Here is a 1,320-nt window from a genome sequence, read left to right on the forward strand (position 1 = left end):
AGTAGAAACTAGATTACAAGTATGGTGTTTTCCACACCCACTAACTCTGAAGCTCAAAGCAGCAGCATGATGTGTCATTTTACTCCATGAGAAACAGGATGAATGAAAGTGACCCATAATTCTACCGTCTTAGCTACATTGGTAGCATATGCTATAACTTTGGCAGAGCGTATTTGACATCACATGTGCACCCAGCAGCAAAAGCAAAGCAGTATCTCTTTAAACACCACAAACTAAAACAGCTCAAACAAGTTCCCTGCCACCTGCATTGAATGCCACAAATTCCCACCAGTCATAGATGAGTATGTCCATGGCATCTTCAAATTAGCCATATGCAGAATGTGGATCTACACACGGCAATTAATTTCCCCTATGATTCCTTTACCCCACACCCAGGCCAGATTAAAGGACCCCACAACGCAATTCACACACACCATCAATCACTCCAAGAATTGTGTGCGATGAACCACTTGAACTGCAGGTGGTCATCTTCTTTGTGAACAATGGGAGCACAGAATTACGTAGTTTGTGGGCAGCAGTTGTGATTCCACCTGAAAGACTGCTTTGTTGCAAACAGAAGCAAGCAAGCAAACAAACTCTACCACTTCTGCCTTGCAGCTTCTATTGCCAGGTCATATATTAGGTAACTGAATTAGGTACCATGGGGTTTTATCCAAGAGATAGAATTGTGATTATACTACTTAAGGTTTATCTAATTTAAGACTAAGACCTTTGATCCTATGGGTCATGGCCCCACACAAGACACTGAGTAGCATATGAAAAATAAATATAGAAAGCTGCCTACAGTATTTTGATGGAGAAATCAGAAATACTGAAGGTGGCAGCTTCCAGGGTCACGCTGCGAACCCCTTCCTAAGAAGACGGATGATTTGCAAAGCCGCTACACAGTCTGAAAACAAAACAACACCAGGAGGAACTACGGTAACTAATGCATTTATTCTGCCTGATCCAGAGAGCAACCTATGATTTACTGGCCTGAGGTTGGCATTGTACTTTATGGTTGTGATAGACTGTCAGAATCCTCCTTTGATTTCTTGCCCGTCTGTTCACACTTGAGATTTAAGCCTTTCCTGCGACCGAGCCCATTTCCTCTTGCAAGTTAGGTAACCGGCCCACTTCTTTGGGGCCTGATTGGCTGCAGCGGGCCCTGTAAACCAGCCCTGGCAGACCAGCCCGGCCCTGTTTGCCATTGGCCAGCGAGGAGTGGGCGGGGCGGGCTGAAGAGTTCTGGGCTGCGCCCGTCTCTGATTGGCTGTTCCTCTGGCAGCCTCCCCCTGCCAGGAGTTGTTGAGCAATATC

Source organism: Podarcis bocagei (assembly GCF_964188305.1).
Source record: "Podarcis bocagei genome assembly, chromosome: 10".
NCBI lineage: Eukaryota > Metazoa > Chordata > Lepidosauria > Squamata > Lacertidae > Podarcis > Podarcis bocagei.